The sequence below is a fragment of the Pinus tabuliformis genome, chromosome 4_1 (genome assembly GCF_031772625.1).
Source record: "Pinus tabuliformis cultivar Carrire ecotype Pingquan chromosome 4_1, CPIR1, whole genome shotgun sequence".
Taxonomy (NCBI): domain Eukaryota; kingdom Viridiplantae; phylum Streptophyta; class Pinopsida; order Pinales; family Pinaceae; genus Pinus; species Pinus tabuliformis.
The window spans coordinates 490,850,031-490,870,491 of NC_142303.1; the positions used below are offsets into that span (position 1 = coordinate 490,850,031).

Genomic DNA, 20,461 nt, shown 5'->3' on the forward strand with positions numbered 1-20,461 from the left:
TATAATTAAATTAGTTTTATCGTTTTTTAAATTATAAAATTCATACGATTAGTGATACTTTACGAGCAATAAATGGAGATGGAAAATTTTGTCATAAGAATATTAAAAACTTGGATAATTGATTGGATGAATTTAAGAATACGAAAACTAAAAACTAGATTAGTTGCACTATCCTCATGTAAAGTTCAACGGAATATAACATTTCAATTCGATGTGAACGTAACTGTTCGTGGTACATAGTTGAAAACAAAAGCGGTGACACCGTGAAAATGAAAGAAATTATTGGCAGGACACCGTAACGGAAAATAAAATGCGGAACTGCACGATCGTTTTATTATATGAAGAATTTAGATAGCGACTGGTGAGCATAGCACAACATGAGAAAAAGAAACACAGCAGTGGATTTGACCAGAGATTGACATAACTAGAAGCTGTACTGCTCGTAGCGGATGAAACAGTCGGTTAGCTGAACTCGAGCACCGATGCGGCCCCCAAGGTTTTGAAGGCAGGCCGTGCAATCAGACTCAGAGATTCCCTGATTGCAAACCCCACGCCCATAGGCGGTGGGTGAGCCTGCTCGCGATGCTTTGTAGTCGTAACCGCTGGAGGCAGTGTTTCCCTCTATATCTACGAGGAGGGATCCGAGAGTACTATAAAAGGGACTTCCGCTTGGGATCTTCTGCGTGTTACACGCAGACGATACGAAGTTTGTATTGGGCGTGCCTACAGCACTGCCCACAACCAGTGCAGCTACTACGATTACTGCCAATGCAAAAGGCGCAAATGAGTACCTCATCGACATGGCTGGCTGGGTGGAATGATATATATATAAATTCTACTAATATGAATAAACTCCGATCGACAATGGGAAATGGGTGGAATGATGTAGAACCTCTAATAATGCTGCCTCTTGCGATGCTTATCAATGTGTGGTGGCAGCCTCCATTTATAGGCTTCGTCGTGTGGGTAGCATTATATGTTGGACAGCGGTGGACCGGGACGCATGTGGTTAGTATAATACAGAAAAGGGAACGCACGACTCATTCTAGCCGCCTCTCCTGACTAGACCGTTTCCCCCTCATGAGTAGGCGCAGTCTATGTGGGTCTATAATAAAATTAACTCGGGGATATGCATCCTATTTTGAGATCGGTTTTTCATAATTATTAAAAACTGAAGTGGTTGGTTGCGGTTGGTTGGGATTTTGAGTATAGGAGAGTTTTAAGTGTTATTTCATATAATTTGAAAATGCTATTAAGTGTGAGGTTAAAGAAAGTATAGAAAGATATAGTTCACGTGACAAGCTCAAAGAAGAGTAATTTTAATTTTGTGGGAACAGAGCACCGTAAAATTTTTAAAACAAAATTAACATATAGTCAGAAAAGAGTACTTAGAAATGGAGTCAAAAAGAAGGGTTCCATGGAAAATTCCCCTGTAAGCATAGCCATATTCAATTTATTAATGAATATCCAAAAGCGGAGCTATATTCAAATTCCTCATAAATTATTTAATCATATATATATATAAATAAATATAAAATAAGAAAAACATATCTATATATAACCAGAGATCACAAAATAAACAGATTTTTTCCTCAAAAGTCTGGAAATGGAACGGAAATCGATGGCTTCCCTTTGTGTACTAAAAAATATAAAATACATATAAATTGTAATATAGAGTACGAAAACCCCATTAAGGATGGGATATAGCATAGAGGGATATGAGGCGGTGGGGTGACGAAAGTAATGGGATTTTATTAGTGCTAATAAAAATATAGATACCAGAAAGAGCACTAAGCAGATAATACGATTGATAGAAAACCATGCAGAAATGACCATGCATTGGCAACCAGATTTTGAGGATAAACCAATAACCTAAATGTCCATGTAAAGCACTATAATGGAAGACAAATTCCCCAAGTACCTACATTAGGGTGCTTGGACAAATACCACCAGAGAAGCATTGACATCACACTTCTACGCTATCTCAATCAACATAAGTTGAGCTCACTACAAGCAGGGTACATTAATTAATGTCAAATAACACAAATTTATTCACTCCCACCCCGCACAAGCCTTCATAACCTTTCATGCAGTGGAATAATTTTGGGTTTACGTTTTTAATTATATAATTAAACTATTATTTTTTTTTTTAATTTGAAAATCCATATTATTATTAATTTCATATAATGGTGTCATATGAGAAGGAAATGTGATGGAATGTTTTGAGAAGGAAATGTGATGGAATGCTTTATATTTATAGTTTTAAGGTATAAAATAAAACACTTTTTATGAAAACAAATATTTAGCTTTTATTTCTATATCTAGTATTATTATTTTATAATTTCTTACAAGGGAGATGTATAACCTTCATATTTTGATTCACATGATATTAAAAAATATTTGAATGTCCATTTATATATCAATTTAATAAACATGTTTAGTATAACTAAGTATTCAAATTGTGAACATGTATAATTCTCTTAAAAATAATTCAAGTAAAATATCTAATATTAACTATCATGCTTTTTCTATATATAAGTAATTTAAAACATATGTGTTTTTGATTAACAACATATATTCATCTTAATTGGGATCTACCAAGTATAGAGAAGGATCAAATATCTTAAAATACAAAACTGAAAACTTGAAAATATTAGATTTAGTGAAGAAAATGTATTATTCTAATGCATTCCTCTTGGTCATCATATTTTAAAAGTAGCCTCCCACAAATTTGTTATCTTTCAACATAAGAGTGAGTTGTAGTTGTGATGGCATCATTTTCTCCAAATTGTTGTGATTATATAGTCTATTTATTTCATTGCACTAAAATGGGACTCTATCGTTTTTTTTGGGTGTGGGATTCTACTAATAAAATCATCCAGTAAGAGATTTATGCCATCTCTCTCTATTGTATTTTTATTTTATGATTTCGTAGGAGAGGTGAAGAACAATGTAAGGTTGATAATGTTAATGGTCCCAACATACATTGAAGAGAAACAATGTTTACACATACGAGAATAAGAGCAAGTAAAGATGGTTATGTAGAACAATCAAAACCTTCACTAACTCTATACACTACAATCATTAAAAAAATCCCTATCGAGGACCCACAGAGTGTTGGTATGTCAGGATAAATATTATAATAATTATTGAATTGTAAATGAATGAAACATTTTAAGACTTTCAAAACTTAAAGAGATAGAGATAATGATATTTTTAAGCACAAATAGTGCTAGAAAGATGGTTAGTGCAAAATAGAGTAATAAGGGTGAATCACTACGGTGAAAATCAAGTTCGGTGGTCGAATTGGTAAGGGATGAAGGACAAAAAAGAGAAGATGGCTATTCTTTTAATTCTAGATTATAATTTCACATATACTTAATATTTTTACATGAAGGCATCATACATAAAAAATCGATGTGGTACCTAGCTGTCAGTGGTCAGTGAAGTAGAAGGATGATTACTTATGATAGTATGGAAAACAAAGTTAGATATTAATATATTGTCATAATCAAGCAGGGAAGGTAGTATGACCCAGTTCAAATAAATAGGAATGGTGTGGTCTGTGGAACCATAAGTAATTAAATGTGTAAAGTATTGAGCAATATGTTTATATGCATGTTTTTTACATATGTAGATGTGTATTGAGTATGCTATTATGTGTACGTGGCATTACAAAGAGGTGGATTGAAAAAAAAATAGCTATTGGTCATTGGCTTCTATGAGGTACAAATTGACGTGATAAATAACTAAAGACTGATTAAGCTATGTTTCTAATATAAACAAGTAAACATTAAAGGGGTTTCTTAAAAGAAACATAGCTGGAATTGCAAGATACTATAACATGAAATAACCATGAACAAACCATGTATAATCTTCATCAACAACCTAAAGTGCGGGATGAAAAAAGGTCACACTGAAGGTAAAAATTTGGATTTTTATCATTTTCCCCAAAGAAAAGAAACCAATATGGGTATAACTAAGTTTACTTACAAGTAAGCAACCATGTAGCTTCCTTAAAATAGAACATGAAAGAGAAGTTAACTTAAACTTACTTCATGCATAATTAATGCATATGTAGTTAAGATAAAAGCATAATTGATACTACCCAGTATTATCGTGCACTAATTTCAATATAGATAAGAACAATGAATCCTTCTAAAAATTTACCACCGCTAAGTACATAGTGCAAAGGAATTTCTACTCCCATAATATGAAATTAATAGTGGAACTACAAGGTGGTTCCTTACCAACTAAAATAGCCCTCTGGTAAGTAAGGAATTATTTTTATGGTTGATGGATTTATGATGAAGTTTCTAACCATATGTAGGTTTCTAGTTACTTGAGTAGAGTTCTAATGCATACTAAATACCTTGTTGAATGCATAACTAGCAAGTAATGGTTCTTTTAATAAAGTTGAAATGATTATATATATGTTTCTTATACAATGATAAATGGAAACTAATGACATCGATTGTGAATGTAGGTGAACCAAATAAAATACTCCAAGTGGAGCCTCCGCATAAGAATAATTATGTTGCAAAAGAAAGTCAATGCTCAAATTAAATGCAATGTAGGAATTCCAGCGAGAGAAGGCTATATGGAAGAATGACTACCTTACAATAGTTATCTTACCTTCCAAAATTGTGTGATTGTAATTTTGATATTTCATATGCATTATCCTCCTGATTAAGTAAATTTCACAGTTTCTTGTTCTTGTTGATTTGATATAACATAGCATTTAAATTATTAAGCGGCCTAATATGAAACTTTTTTTTTTCTCGGTAAAAACTATGCTAATATATTATGTACAGTAGGAAAAATTTACATCATGACAAAACAGAGAGAACCAGGCTCTGGGAATATCATCCAGGAGCATTTGAGGCTAATAAAAAAACTAGCCCACACAGGGGCGCCAAACAGAGAAGCTAAACCATCCACAAGAGCTAGCCCATGCAGGGGCGCTAACCAGAAATCCGAATTATCCCACGCAGGGGAGACTAACAATAACCAACCCATTAACGAAGTTACAAGGACATAAACACAGAGCACTGATGCTAAAAACAAGCCAAAACAGACAACAAAAGAGACCAGAAGACCAGACATAAGAGCCATGTGAACCTTGAGCTTGAGCATCGCTATTCGTCCATTTGCACCTCCTCTACCTGCCACCAACCGTAGGCCTCCCTTTCAGCAGCAGTGGGGGCAGTGTCTTCTGCTTCGCTGGTCTTCTCCCTCTGATCTAGCCTGCTTTTCGTGACATTTTCCAGGTCTGAGGCAGGATCTTTAACTTCCTTCTCCGGGTGAGTTTCAAGAACCTTTGCTTCTTACATCTTGTTGTCACCTTTCCTCTGCCCATGTTCATCCAGGGAGTTATTGTCTTCCTGGGAATTTTCAATGAACAGGACCAAAACATGTGCACTAATCTACAGGCTGTTCATGGAACTGCTAAAATTGAAGATAACAGAGCCAAAGGCAGGCAAGGCGGCCGAGCTCGATGCACCACCGTCCATGAATTGACTGGAGTGAAGGGGATTAGCTCCATTGGAGCGTAAGTTATTGCAATGACAGCAGTAGACAGAATTTTCTGCATCGTGACTGCCTGAGGTTCCTCCTCTGGAAGTGCCTTGACGGCTCAGCAGACGCTGTCGAGGTCTCACCATCCTTACAGGGGTCAAGGAGAGGAAATTCAAATAGACCACACAATAATCCAAACAACCATCTGCCAGAACAGACTGCGGAGTACCCCAAACTGACATCGAGGAGATCCCAGCGGAGATGGAGAGGCAGGGCAACCGTAATTGCAGAGACCTGCCAGAAGGAAGAACCACCAACATTCCCTGACCATATGCAGCGACATGGTTTATAGCCTCAGCTGCCTTACCTTGGAGCGCGCCCGCCATAACTGCAGCATCTGCTTGAGCCGAATTGCCATGCAAGGCATTTACTATGCTCTGCTGCAGCACCTTATACTAGCCGCTTGCAACGCCTGTGCCTCCGACATCTGCCATGTGATGGCATATGGCCGGCATGTGGCCTGCTGCCAACTCCCGTCCCATCCTATCTGACACCCGCATCCGGGGGCCTAATATGAAACCTTAATATAATAAACATATTTTAATATTATATAAACTATTGTAAAAAGTGATTTTTATATCTAGTACATGCTTGCAAAAGTATGCCCTTTAAATTAGGTATGTTTTGAGATTAGTATACCATGAATATATAAATTTAAAACCTACATACATGAAAATTCAAATGGGAAACGTAACAGTTTGAAATAAAATAAACAAATACTTCAATGGTGGTGGCCCTATGCATTAAAATAATATCAGTCACATGTAACTATAAGAAAAAAATATTCATTTGCATCATATATGCATGGAAAGTAATAGCATAACATTCCACATACCTAAATATAGTTTATGTAAGGGTGAACATGTCCTTCTACCTCTCTTATAGCTACTTTATTCCATTCATGTAAGTAATATAGATAATCTCTATTGCTAATAGTGTCCACCAGTCATCTTTTGTGGTCAAAATGAGGTAGGAAGTATTGTACCTTGTGCGAGCTCCTTCAAGAAAGGGCTTGTAGTTCCATGTTTGTACCAATGATTAAGTGTGTAGAGTGATATTCCATTGCACCTTGCCTATAATCCAGGAACACATAACTATTTTTATTTCATGGATTTCCATCTAGTGTAAGATATTATCTCTTAACAACCATCTATCCAATTGGAAAATCAATGGGTTCATAAACATTTAATGATGTAGTGAGAGTTTGCTTCCAAATAATTATCCAAACTTCCAAGTATCAATTATATTTTATTTAATTAGATAATGAAGTAAAATTTTTAATATCAACTATATCTTACTTATGTATATAAATGAGTTCAATTATATTAAAAACATAGAAAGGGCTTGTACTTGCATGTTTGTACCAATGATTAAGTGTGTAGAGTGATATCCCATTGCACCTTGCCTATAATCCATGAACACATAACTATCATTATTTCTTGGATTTCCATCTAGTGTAAGATATTCTCTCTTAACAACCATCTATCCAATGGGAAAAATCAATGGCTTCATAAACATTTAATGTTGTAGTCGAGTTTGCTCCAAAATAATTATCCAAATTTACAAGTATTAACTATATTTTACTTAATTAGATAATCAAGTAAAATATTTAATATCAACGATATCTTATTTATGTATATAAATAAGTTCAATTATATTAACAACATAGATTTATATTATTTGGGATTTATAAAGTGTAGAGAGATAATTTTCTAAGATATAAATCTCATTTTGAGTGGAAATTTGAGAAAAATGTTTGCACGGGGATAAATTTGATTCAACTTAAATTTTGTTATATCCAAAATTAAGATAGATATTTACTGTTTTTTCACACACACACATATATCCTATAGGGTAAAAATTAGTGAACTCGGGGGAAGTCATACAGGTGTCACATGAATTTTCCCATTGAAATGTTGAATCCTCAAGGAGTATTCTATGTGCTTCTCGTTATCATATTCATTTTCGGATTGCTTTTTATTGGTAGAAAGCTTGCTAGTTTAAGGAATCTCCTACATTTTAGTCCTCCTTTGGTCATGCAAGCTATATGAAACTTTTTCTTATGAATGAAGAGATCCGTTTATAAAACAAAATAAATAAGAATAATTAATATAACTATATAAATAATTCATAAACATTAAACTAGCTTAACCATATCAATTAAATGCCCATAGGCATCAAAATTATTTTATGATACATTTTACATTATTAAAATTGAGAAAAGTAATAACTAGTAATTGCCCCTATAGGTGCAAAGATACACCAAAGGAATATATATCTTAGAAAATCTATATAAGGGATTCCAGAGACAAAAAAATCCTTATGGCATGTCTGGTTAAATGTGTGGTCAAGACTATCTTTTATTGTAGCCAGTCTAGTTTTTCAATATGGAAAACCAACTGGTTATGATGTACTCTAGGCTTATATAGTAATATAATGCTTCTCTACTGACTTTAAAAAAGAAAAAGGAAAAAAAAAGAGAATAGGGTTCTGATACAAACAAGATTAATTAATCAACCACCAAAATTGTTCATTCTCTAGAAAAAAGAATCTAGCCTAAAATCTACAAAAGCGGATCTCTCTAAGGAATGATTCTCTAAGGATATTTAAGCCACAATGTTGCACTAAGTTGATATAGCTAAAATAGCATGAGGTGCCACAACATTCATTTTCTTTGAACATTTCTCAACAAAGACAAGGTGTGGAGCATTTTAGTAGGTCCAACTATGAAATAAACAATTATGAAGATATAAACCAAAATTTAGTGCTAGAAGGAAAGAGCCCTTTAGTGATATTAATACATCACCCTATCTGTTGTGTTTATTCTTAAAAGGTTAGAATTCTTTTAAAATGGGAAATGGAGGAATAAATACTTTAAAATGATAATATGAAATTGATCTAGTACAAAAAAATGTTGATGAAGCTTTGTAATAAATAGAAATGTTGTTAAATAATGAATCCATACAGGTGAAGATAGTTTTAAATAGAGGAGGAATGACTTGTTATAGATTTTTATGAACCCAACATTTTAAATCTGAATATTAACAAAATTGGATATTGTCCGACCTAATTTCTTAGATTAATTTCTTTCATAACCTAGATATATCTATATATATATATATATATATATATATATATATATATATGTATATATATGTATGTATATATATATATATATATATATATATATATATATATATATATATATATATATATATATATATATATATATATCTATATATGTATATATATATGTATGTATATATATATATATATATATATATATGTATGTATATATATATATATATATATATATATATATATCTATATATATATATATATATATATATATATATATATACATATACATATACATACATATATATCTACATATATATATATATATATATATATATATATATATATATATATATATATCTATATATATATATATATATATATATATATATATATATATATATATATATATATATATATATATATATATATATATATATATATATATAACCTTAAATATAGCTCATGGATACATCAGTAATATATCTAGAATATCTATTGTCATAGCCCCTGATGATGGACTCACTTGGTAGTCTGAAACATTGGGTTCACAAAACTCTATAACAGGTCATTCCTCCTCTATTTAAAAATAGAAATGTTACAAAAGAAAATGATTCCTTAATGGTAAATGTGGCATATTTGAGATCATGAGATAATAAACGTTATCACGAATTTATTGGTCTCAGTGCATAACATATCAACATATTAAAGGAAAGGTTGGAACCAATGAAGCAATCGGTAGTTAATGTTTAAAAAATTTGAGATCAAAATGATAAATTCAAAGAGTCCTTTCCATAAGAGTTATTAGAAAATGGAAATATGTTGTTAGCAATTCAAAGTTAAGAAATATAGTTAAAATAGTAGGAAGTATGGTGATAAAATTTGTGATGCAAGTGGCTTGATATAGAAGATTAATAGTTACTGTGACACTTGTCACTTGAATGAAGATAGCAATGTTGATGTTCTTATCTCATCTTATGAGGCACAAAGTGATGAACATGGTGATATTTATAAATATGAATATGTTAGTGAATATGATGAAATATGATCTTTTGGAAACACATACAAGTAATTGGTTTCAAGGTTTTGTACAAAATGTGTTCTGATGGGAGACATTTAGGCATAAATGGTCAAGATGTCCAGAAATCCATTCAGATACATGTAATATAGTGAAATAAGGCCTCAATTATGAAGGTCAAATAAATAACAAAGCGATCAAATTAGTGAAAGAAAAGAAATTAATAACAGGTGAATCATCTACAGGTACCAATGCAACAAATCAAATCAAGTGCAAAAGGAATAATATTCGAATCGATGTAGGAGAAAAGGGAATGCACAAGAAAAGTGTTGGAATAGGAAAATAATAATGTCACATTCAAGTACATTGGGGTTGGGTCAAATTGGAAGAATTGTAAAGAGTTACTTTTATGATGAAGATATTATATAAGGTAAGTCTTCCCATGTTACAAAGTCATTTTATCTCAAAAGAATTTGTAAGGAGAAGTTATCATTTCTTTAAGTCACAATGGTTCATGCCAAATTGAAAACTATATCTTAAAGGTAAATTCAAGTGAGTGAACTTTTGGAAAAACTATGGTTTTATTTGATGTAATAGTACAAGAGATGTGTGATCAATTGAACCCAACATCCCAAAAGTTTGAATTGAAGTTGTACAAGTTGAATTCCCATGGTGTCTTCTAAGACATATTGCTTCAGACATACATGTATTCATGTGATAACACATGTAATCATATAACATGTACCATTTAATATATAGAGAGGATGGGACATCAAGTTGTGAAATCAACCACTTCGCAGAAGGGGGTAAGTAGACTTGCAGCCACATGGATGGTTACAAGGGTCGCAAGTAGAATTATATTTGAGCTTGACATGGAATTAAGGGAGAAATTCTAGATAGAGTAATCTTAACAAGTGAGTAAGATTTACTCAATTTTAACATGTTAAGGAACCATGTAGCTAATCTATATTCAAAGAAAATTGACCAGTGTAACAGAATGAACCCATGTATCTTGGGACACTAATTTACTTTTATTTGGACACTAACAATCAATGGTTGTAGGAATAAGTAGAAATTTCATGGAATAATTAGTTTTATGTAGGGAAAAAAAGAAGGGATATAGAAGAAATTTCAATGATAAAGAAATGGAAAGTGAATACATTGATATGTTCCTAAATGCAAGAAGGAAGAAAAGTTGTTGAGAGTGCACATGAAAAAATTACAGCAATAATTGTCATAACCCCATTTTTGCTCCATTATAGTGAGAGGGACCGAAGTTCAACATACATCTATTATTGAATAGAATGCATCCCCTTTGATCCTTTATTTTACTTATATGGGTCTTACAAATGAGTTATTAGATGATAAAGGGGTGAAAATACATAATTGAGTAATTTATCATTATTATTTTGTCCCAATTTCGTATTTATGAAATAATAATTATTTCATAACTGAGATTGAGAAAAAAATCATAATTGAGAAAAAGGTTCTAGGGTTTCTCATTACAAGAGAGATCAAATTGGCCAACATTTGTCCTTTCTAAGACTTCCATAATTTTTCATTCCCTGCGAGATAAGCTTGATCTACTTTCTTATAAGTTGGCTAGGAGAAAATTATTGTAGAAGTTACCTAACATCTATATCCGCTAGGTGTCCACATACATTCTCCCAAAGAGGGAAAAAAGACTATATAAATTATTCATGCCAAAGGGAAAGGAGATCTACAGAGTCTGATATAGTGGGAGAGCTCTGTTATTTTGTTGAAGTTGTCCTTACTAGAGGTGGAGATAAGAAATGTATGTTGGAGAGAAGAGTATCCATGTTATGGTATAACTTTCTTTTATTATCCGAGTTTGTCATTACAATAAGGGCAATTCCATTCCCTCATGTTGATTTCCTTTTATTATTATATGTTGTTCAATGGTTATTGATTATTATTCTATTGACATGATCATGGACGAAGTACCTTGATAGTATTGTTGGTTGGCTTTGTTTAGGTATTTGTCTTGGAACTTTGGAGCTATGATTTCTAGTGTATTCCCTTAAGTTGGTTGTTCCAACCATCTACTTCTACATTTGGGAGGAAAGATCTACCATCTTTCCTCTACAATTTACATCTTTGTTTTCATGTGATTCAAGAATGTTTAATTACACATTATTCCCACATGTTCTGGTGAATCTTGGGCAAGACTCATGGAGAAACAACTCGTTGTGATTGAATGATTTTGATGATAACAAAATTGGTGACTCCATCGGGGACTCTACCATGGTGTTTCCAATCTCATGTTTTACTGGTGATTTTGTTTTCAATTGGAATTTGAGTTTTATCTACTACTTTTGACCTTCTCTAGGTGCTTTTCAAACTCAGTTTCTTTATATTTGAAAATAAATGACCTTAAATTAGATCCAAATCGACTTTTGATATTTTATTTTTTTTAAAACAAGAAAATACTAGATCACAGGTTTTAGGTCAAATTCTATATTTTTTATATAGAATCTGAGTAAAACAAATGCATATCCTAATTCTTGTCAAAATTTTACCAAAAAAAAATCTCCTAAAATGGAGCCATGAAAAGGAAAATATTGTTGGTTAAAAAATCAACTTATTTTCTATTTTTTCTTGAAGGATGCGCAAATTTCATTTAGTGGTATCTTTTCATAGCTTGGACCTCTATTTTACATGAGAAAAAAACCATTAGATCACAATTTTTCATAGATTCCTTTTGGTATATTATATTTTAATTTTCTAATCAATTTTGAGTCACAGATCATCTTTGAAGAATTCTACTATCTTTATTTTATTCTATATTATTTTCTAAGTTTCTGTAGATTTGTTTTTTTTTTCTCAAATATATTCTCTTCTAATTATAGAGATTTATATCTATGTCATATATGTATCATTTTTTTTTTTGAATTAGATCTGATTAATTTTTCAATTTTGGTGTCTCAATTAAAGTTTTCTTGCTTTGTTTTGCTTGCTTTTGGTAGCACATTTTCTCCTTGTTATTTGTAGTTTTGCAGAAACTAGATGTGAGAGGTCTGGTTGAGTATCTCAGATCTATCTACTTGATTATATCTCAAAATTCTCATTTATTTCAAGATTTCTCTACTCTTGGCCTTGAATGGGGATTTGGTTTAAATTTTCCTTTATAGATCATTTTTGTTATGTGAGTTTATTATATACATTGAGCTATAGTCCTAAAACTTCCTTTGCACTCCCTTGTTATTTTATCATATTTTGATAGATTTCTTTTGGTGATCTATTTGATTGCAAATCCAAGTTTGAGCTTTCGAGTCCTTGATGTTATTTCTTGGTTTTTGTTTTAGCAGTTTTTTAGTGTCTTCTTAAGTGGCCTTTGCCATACATAAATTTTGAAGCTTACACAAATCCCTTTTTCCACTTTCTTTGGTTTAAAACCATAGATGAAAATAAAAGCATGTCCCTAAATCGATTTTGGAAGTGAATTGCAACTCTCCATAAAATTGAAACTAAGACTACCAAACCATTAATTCCATTGGAACCCATTTAAATGCAAGTAACCATAGTTGAAAATAAATTTTTCTTGGAAATATTACATTATATATATTTAACTTTTTACATCATGTCAAACCCTTCTCAAAGTTATAGTATTGAAAGGTATCCAATACAATGGGCGGCTTAGAAATCTATTAATCTAATGAAAATAACATCTGGCACATGTGGCACATAGTTAGAGGAGAAACGTCTTGCATGAGGACACTTGGATAGTAAATCGTTGAAGATGAAACTATCAACTAATAGCTTGTTAGAGAGAGAACAATAATAGAGGAGTGGCGTTGATCCCAAGGAAGATCTTGCTTGGAGGGTATTTGACTTGTATGGAATAATGTCCTTATTATATTAATGCTACCTTGTTGGGAATATTTTGTGGTGGGTAGGCATTCCATGATTTTGCTATGGTAGAGTTTGGAGATGTAGTTATTGTAACAATTTTGTGATACATTTACTCATATTTATTTCATTTATTCAATATATCTATAAAGTATCTTACCTTCCAAAATTGTGTGATTGCAATTTTTATTTTTCATATGCATTATCTTCATGATCAAGTAAATTTGAAAATTTCTTGTTCTTGTTGATTTGATATAACATAGCATTTAAATTATTAAGTGACCTAATATGAAACTTTAATATAATAAACATATTTTTATATTATATAAATTATTGTAAAAAGTGGTTTTTATATGTAGTACATGCTTGGAGAAGTATGCCCTTTAAATTAAGTATGTTTTGAGATCAGTATACCATGAATCTATAAATTTAAAACTTACATACATGCAAATTCAAACTGGAAACGTAACATTTCGAAATGAAATAAACAAATACTTCAATGGTAGCCCCATGCATTAAAATAATATTAGTCACATGTAACTATAAGAAAAAAATAGTCATTTGCATCATATATGCATGGAAAGTAATAGCATAACAATCCACATAGCTACTTAATTCCATTCATGTAAGTAATCTAGATAATCTCTATTGCTAATAGTTTCCACCAGTCTCTTATGGTCAAAATGATGTAGGAAGTGTTGTACCTTGTGCAAGCTCCTTCAAGGATGGGCTTGTAGTTGCATGTTTGTAGCAATGATTAAGTGTGTAGAGTGATATTTCATTGCACCTTGCCTATAATCCATGAACACATAACTATCATTATTTCTTGGATTTCCATCTAGTGTAAGATATTCTCTCTTAACAACCATCTATCTAATCAGAAAATCAATAGCTTCATAAACATTTAATGATGTAGTGACAGTTTGCTTCCAAATAATTATCCAAACTTCCAAGTATCAACTATATTTTTTTAATTAGATAATGAAGTAAAATATTTAATATCAACTATACCTTATTTATGTATATAAATAAGTTCAAATATATTAAAAACATAGATTTATATTATCTGCGATTTATAAAGTGTAGAGAGATAAATTTCGTAAGCTATAAATCTCATGTTGTGTGGAAATTTGAGAAAGTGTTTGCATAGGGCTAAATTTGATTCAAATTAAATTTTGTTATATCCAAAATTAAGATAGATATTTACTGGTTTTACACACACATATACCCTATAGGGTAAAAATCAGTGAACTTGGGGAATTTTCCCCTTGAAATCTCGAATCCGCAAGGAGTCTTCTATGTGGTTCTCATTATCATAGTCATTTTCGAATTGTTTGTTAGTGGTAGAAAGCTTACTAGTTCAAAAAACTCGTGAATTTTAGTTCTCCTTTGGTAATTCAAGCTATATGAAACATTTTGTTATGAATGAAGAGATTCATTTATCCAACAAAATAAAGAAGAAGAATTAATATAACTATATAAATAATTCATAAACATTAAATTAGCTTAAACATATCAATTAAACACCCATACTCATCAAAATTACTTTATGATACATTTCACATTATTAAAATTGAGAAAAGTAATAAAAATACATTAAACTAAAATTAGGCTTAATAACATTAATTTTTACCCTTATAATATATAATTAAATTAGTTTTATCGTTTTTTTAAATTAGTTTTATCGTTTTTTAAATTATAAAATTCATACGATTAGTGATACTTTACGAGCAAAAAATGGAGATGGAAAATTTTGTCATAAGAATATTAGTTGCACTATCGTCATGTAAAAGTTCAACGGAATAGAACATTTCAATTCGATGTGAACGTAACTGTTCGTGGTACATAGTTGAAAACAAAAGCGGTGACACCGTGAAAATGAATGAAATTATTGGCAGGACACGGTAACGGAAAATAAAACACGGTAAGGGACTTCCGCTTGGGATCTTCTGCGTGTTACACGCAGACGATACGAAGTTTGTATTGGGCGTGCCTACAGCACTGCCCACAACCAGTGCAGCTACTACGATTACTGCCAATGCAAAAGGCGCAAACGAGTATCTCATCCACATGGCTGGCAGGGTGGAATGATATATATATAAATTCTACTAATATGAATAAACTCCGATCGACAATGGGAAATGGGAAATGCTGGGTGGAATGATGTATAACCTCTAATAATGCTGCCTCTTGCGATGCTTATCAATGTGTGGTGGCAGCCTCCATTTATAGGCTTCGTCTTGGTGGGGATGGGTGCGGGTAGCATTATATGTTGGACAGCGGTGGACCGGGAACGCACGACTCGTTCTAGCCGCCTCTCCTGACTAGACCGTTTCCCCCTCATGAGTAGGCGCAGTCTATGTGGGTCTATTATAAAATTAACTCGGGGATATGCATCCTATTTTCAAATCGGTTTTTCATAATTATTAAAAACTGAAGTGGTTAGTTGCGGTTGGTTGGGATTTTGAGTATAGGAGAGTTTTAAGAGTTATTTCATATAATTTGAAAATGCTATTAAGTGTGAAGTTAAAGAAAGTATAGAAAGATATAGTTCACGTGACAAGCTCAGAGAAGAATAATTTTAATTTTGTGGGAACGGAGCACCGTAAAATTTTTAAAACAAAATTAACATATAGTTAGAAAAGAGTACTTAGAAATGGAGTCAAAAAGAAGGGTTCCATGGAAAATTCCCTTGTAAGCAAAGCCATATTCAATTTATTAATGAATATCCAAAAGCGGAGTCATATTCAAACTCCTCATAAATTATTTAATAAAAAATATATATTTATATTTATATATATAACCCCATATATATATAAAATAAGAAATATATATCTATATCTATATATATAAAACCAGAGATCACAAAATAAATAGATTTTTTCCTCAGAAATCTGGAAATATAACGGAAATCGATGGCTTCCCTTTGTGTACTAAAAAAATATAAAATACATATAAATTGTAATATAGAGTACGAAAACCCCATGAAGGATGGGATATAGCATAGAGGGATATGAGGCGGTGGGGTGACGAAAGTAATGGGATTCTATTAGTGCTAATAAAAATACAGATACCAGAAAGAGCACTAAGCAGATAATACGATTGATAGAAAACCATGCATAAATGACCATGCGTTGGCAACCAAATTTTAAGGATAAACCAATAACCTAAATGTCCATGTAAAGCACTATAATGGAAGACAAATTCCCCAAGTACCTACATTAGGGTGCTTGGACAAATACCACCAGAGAAGCATTGACATCACATTTCTATGCTATCTCAATCAACATAAGTGGAGCTCACTACAAGCAGGGTACTATATTAAATGTCAAATAACACAAATTTATTCACTCCCACCCCGCACAAGCCTTCATAACCTCTTATGCAGTAGAATAATTTTGGGTTTACGTTTTTAATTATATAATTAATTTTTTTTTTTTTTAATTTGAAAATCCATATTATCATGAATTTCATTTTTTAATTTGAAAATCCATATTATCATGAATTTCATATAATGGTGTCATATGAGAAGGAAATGGGATGGAATGTTTTGAGAAGGAAATGTGATGGAATGTTTTATATTTATAGTTTTAAGGTATAAAATAAAACACTTTTTATGAAAATAAATATTTAGTTTTTATTTCTATATCTAGTGTTATTATTTTATAATTTCTTACAAAGGAGATGAATAACCTTCATATTTTGATTCACATGATATTAAAAAATATTTGAATGTCCATTTATATATCAATTTAATAAACATGTTTAGTATAACTAAGTATTCAAATTGTGAACATGTATAATTTTCTTAAAAATAATTCAAGTAAAATATCTAATATTAACTATCATGCTTTTTTTATATATAAGTAATTTAAAACATATTTGTTTTTGTTTAACAACATATATTCATCTTAATTGGGATCTACCAAGTATAGGGAAGGATCAAATATCTTAAGATACAAAACTGAAAACTTGAAAATATTAGATTTAGTGAAGAAAATGTATTATTCTAATGCATTCCTCTTGGTCATCATATTTTAAAAGTAGCCTCCCACAAATTTGTTATCTTTCAACATAAGAGTGAGTTGTAGTTGTGATGGCATCATTTTCTCCAAATTGTTGTGATTATATAGTCTATTTATTTCATTGCACTAAAATGGGACTCTATCGTTTTTTTTGGGTGTGGGATTCTACTAATAAAATCATCGAGTAAGAGAGTTATGCCATCTCTCTCTATTGTCTTTTTATTTTATGATTTGGTAAGAGAGGTGAAGAAAAATGTAAGGTTGATAATGTTAATGGTCCCAACATACATTGAAGAGAAACAATGTTTACACATACGAGAATAAGAGCAAGTAAAGATGGTTATGTAGAACAATCAAAACCTTCACTAATTCTATACACTACAATCAACGTTGAAAAAGAAGTCACTACAACATAGGCTGAAAAAGAGATGCCCATGAAATATCCAACCTAAAAGAGTAATTTTTTGTGCATTGAAGAGAGTGAATTCATGTGGAGGAAGGTTGAGAAAAAGGGTTCGATACATCCAAAATAAATTAATCGGCTACCAAAATTGGTAAATTGGTTTTCACTCAAATAAACCCAATTTTGCTTAAGAATTTACAACAAAAATTCCAAAAAAGGCCCACTACTACCTCTACACAATCAGGAAATAGTGTTAATAATCAAGAGGCATGCATCCTAAGATGCATCTCACATGTAAATATTATATTTAAAGGAGTGATGCCTAAGAACTTACTTATGAGAGATAGATTGTTAGGGGAGATTTCAATTCTTGTGTTTCTTACACAATTCAATCTTTATGTTTTTAATTATATTTTAAAAGTAGTTTTATTATTTTTTAACTTGATAATTCATATTCTTATCAATTTCATAAATTAGTGTTATATTACATGAAATGTGATTAAGAGTTTTATCTTTATAATTTTAAAGGATAAAATGATATAGTTATATATATAATGTCAAGAATTAGTTTTTTTTTTTTAATTTATTAAGAATGACATTAAAAGTACTCAATAATCAATATATGATTTATAATGATATTAAAAATATTAGTAATGAAAAATTATTTGAATGTCTATCTTTGTATATTAAAAAAAGGACTTATAATTAGTTATTTGATTCTTATGGACCAAAACGATATTGTAATGTCGCTGATGAAAACATTATCAATCCTAGATAAAGGATGATAGATGCATAGCATGTAAATTAATTATTAATAAAAAATTCTTTGTAAATTACTAGCTCATCATGAAGAAAAAGAATCAAAATTATATATATAATTTTCACACAATTATGACAGCACCTAAAACAAAGATATTTGGTTGTGAGCCATCATGTGAATAAGGTAACGAAATATTCCTTAACAGACAACCAAAAACAAATAAAAAAAAAAAAAAAAAGTTGTAGATAAAAGTGAAATGAGATGGTAAAAACAATTATGATTACTATGTGAGTGGTACAATAAGACAATTAGTTATTCCGATTTAGGTTAAAATTTCTTGCCTACTCGATGATATAAGTCAATAAAATAACCTATTGTGAATGAAATGGGTAATATGTTTTGAATTGATATTGGAGAAAATAATTACATTAGAGTAACATAATGAATGAAAAAGGGAAAATTTTGTATATCACAAAGCAAAGGGCACTAAATAATAGCTTGTGTTATTCCTAAATTGGAAATATAGAATATTTCCTCACATACATATATTATAAATTATAACAACATAATGAGTGTACAAGTATGCAAAGTATTGTAATTCTTGATTGTGAGGTAAAATAAATAGAGTTGTATGTCCTTAACTCTCTAATAAATGAAATTCAAGGTACTAAAGGTACAAAACACTGTGGGATATGAAATTCTCCTTTTTTTTTCAGAAGTATAGAAATATTAAAGGATGGGTCATAAATGCGTATCATCTTGGGGTTAATAAAAGAAAGAGTTGAATAAGGTAAATGAAAAAGGAAATTAATGGCTTTCTTAGAGAGTTGGGGTTAGCTTTTTGGGTAAGCCAAATGTTGGTAAATGCTCCTTTCTTTCTTAGAAGTATAGAAATATTAAAGGATGGGTCATAAATGTGTATCATCTTGGGATTAATAAAAAGACAGAGTTGAATAAGTTAAAAAAAAAAAAAAAATCAATGGCTTTCTTAGAGAGTTGGGGTTAGCTTCTGGGGGCAAGAGGAATGTTGGTAAATTATCCTTTCTTTTTCAGAAGTATAGAGATATTAATGGATGGGTCATAAATGTGTATCATCTTGGGATTAATAAAAAAGATATAGTTGAATAAGGAAACAAAAACAAAATTAATGGCTTTCTTAGAGAGTTGGGGTTAGATTTTGGGCAAGCCAGATGTTGGTAAATTCTCCTTTATTTTTCAGAAGTATAGAAATATTAAAGGATGGGTCATAAATGCATATCAACTTGGGATTAATAAAAAGATGAAGTTGAATAAGGTAAAAAAAAGGAAATTAATGGCTTTCTTGGAGAGTTGGGGTTAGCTTTTGGGCCAAGCGGGATGTTGGTAGCTCGAACCAACTTCCTCATCCCACAGATTTCAGTAATATAATCTTTTATCTCGAGTAGTTGTTAGATTGAAGCTCTGCTCTGTTCAAGAAAACCAAAGAAACAAACAACATTACAAAAAGGATGAAAATAATGAAAAGTTTGTAATAACTAAGCATAAGCCATAATTTACATTCCTCTTTAAGATAGGTAACTCCCAACATAAAAAGAAGAAGGGAATTTTTTTATGAACCCAATGAACGTGGATTGTCAACAATAGAGCTATTTCCACTCTAAAACTTTAATTCTCCATAGCAGAATAACCTAAAGGATAAGTATATAGACCTAGCCAATGGCATTCTTCAAGAAAATAAGTATGTGAAATTA

General features: G+C 31.1%; 1 pseudogene; it reads right to left on the reverse strand.

Moving 5' to 3' along the window:
* Window positions 1–424: 424 nt before the first annotated feature.
* On the reverse strand, window positions 425–802 carry LOC149176668 (antifungal protein ginkbilobin-like protein pseudogene; annotated as a pseudogene).
* Between the last annotated feature and the right edge of the window lie 19,659 nt (window positions 803–20,461).